The sequence below is a fragment of the Mus pahari genome, chromosome 10, assembly GCF_900095145.1.
Source record: "Mus pahari chromosome 10, PAHARI_EIJ_v1.1, whole genome shotgun sequence".
NCBI lineage: Eukaryota > Metazoa > Chordata > Mammalia > Rodentia > Muridae > Mus > Mus pahari.
In genome coordinates this window covers 15,625,308-15,627,414 of record NC_034599.1, presented here as the reverse complement: position 1 = coordinate 15,627,414, position 2,107 = coordinate 15,625,308, and the positions used below count along the sequence as shown (strand labels likewise).

At 35.2% G+C, this 2,107-nt stretch overlaps 1 pseudogene; it reads right to left on the bottom strand.

Moving 5' to 3' along the window:
- Nucleotides 1-355: 355 nt before the first annotated feature.
- LOC110328472 lies at nt 356-1,342 on the bottom strand (annotated as a pseudogene).
- Nucleotides 1,343-2,107: the final 765 nt, after the last annotated feature.

Below are 2,107 nucleotides of genomic sequence, written 5' to 3'. Positions count from 1 at the left end.
AGGAAGGTCCATATCTTCAATAGTTATAGGAGTAGTTTAAATTCCCATGGTAATGTATAAATGTTCTCTTTTGTCCATATCTCTATTATAGTTTGTATTTGTTTCTTTAATCACTGACAATGTGGCTAAGATGAAATGGAGTATTGGTTTATCTGACAGATGGTGAAGTTGAATGTTATTTATTAATTCATCAGTAGGTATTCTCATTCAATTTAATTAAAGACAAACTAAAGGAATATGCATTTAGGTATTAGTGGAGTGGAATGTAAGCCACAATAACAAAGAAGTTATAATTTTATGGATACATTGTTGGGTTAAGAACTCAAACTTAAAAATGATAGAAGGTATTATGAAATTATATTGATCTTCTCTGCAGCTGCCAAAGAGCAGTTTTAATTTCCCTGTTCCTCAGGCTGTAGATGAAGGGATTAAGCATAGGTGTGACCACTGTGTACATCAGTGAAGCAACTGCACAGTTTTTAGGGGAATTTGATGCAGTTGAACCAATGTATACTCCAATGGATGTTCCATAAAATAAGCAAACAACTGACAGGTGAGACCCACAGGTAGAAAAGGCTTTATACTTTCCATCTGTTGATGGAATTCTCAGGATGGAAGAAATAATTTTATAGTATGAGAAAATAATTCCTGTGGTTGAAAATAAACCAAAAAAGACACCAATAAAATGTATAACTATGTTTTTGGTGAACATTTCAGAACAGTTATGATTAAGAAGTTGTGAAGGGTCACAAAAGAAGTTAGAGATTTCCATATCATTGAAATATGTAAATTGCAGTACAATCAAATTGTGCACCTGAGAGTCCACAAGACTGGCCAAAACAGATGCTAAAAGTAAGAATGCACATTGGTTAGGATTCATAATGATTTTGTAATGCAGGGGGTGACAGATGGCTACAAACCTATCATAGGCCATTACAGTCAGAAGCATACTATCCATACACCCAAAAACTATAAACATGGACATCTGTGTTAGGCAGCCCACATAGGAGATGACTCTGCTTTGAGTTCTAATATCCCAAATCATCCTTGGGACTATAGTGGAGATCAAACCAATGTCAGACCAAGAAAGGTTGGAGAGAAAGATATACATGGGGGTATGGAGGTGGAAGTCAGAGCACACAGCCAGAATGATGAGCAGGTTTCCAAGCACTGTGATCATGTAGAAGGATTAAAAACAGCACCAATAGGAAAGGCTGTAGTTCTGCATTCTCTGAGAGGCTCATGAGATGGAACTGTGAGACAACTGGTAGATTTTGTGCTTCTGTATTATTTGGACACCTTTGGAGAAACAAAATTTATTGGAAAAGTATATGACATAAAGTGTAATTATACTGTTTTCAGAAGTAAAAGAGATAATTAAAAAGGAAAACAATTTATCTTTTAAGTCCAACTTATTACAAGTAAAATATTCTCACTTGAGTTCCATAGCTTTCAGCATTAGGACAAGACCAATCATCTACAACTCTACATATTGGTTTCCATGTTATAATCTTCTTTTATATAAGTATACTAGTAAGGAAGTAAACTTAACAGAGTGCTAAAACCAGAACATGAGGAATCAGATGTTTAGGATCATGACAAAAAAGCAATATTTTTGATGACACTGAGAAGGAAATAATATCTTTTCACTTTTAAAAATCATTACTACTGTAGCAAAAAACAATAAAAATAGAATATAGCACATTTTTCTTAAGTCATAGGTAGCTACTTTATGAAAACACCAATTCTCTAAACTGTAGTATTTTATATCATAATTTACTGTGGTTCTTTTAGATAGTGAACATAAATGTTAGAAGAGAACACCTCAACATTTTCTACTAGATTAAGTATAGGAAAACCTTCTGGAGGATTCACCATCCCTGACTTCAAAATGTACTATCAGACAATAGTGATAAAGACCACATGGTATTTGGGGGGAACAGGAGAGAAACCCAGAGGACATGAGAATGAATGTAAATATGCAGCTTCTGGGGGTGGGAGGCAGGGGGACCCTCTAGAAACTCTCAGAAAGCAGGAAGGTGAGAGACTCTCAGGATACAATGGCGGTGAACTTAACCAAAATGCCCAACAGTGGGTAGAAAGAACT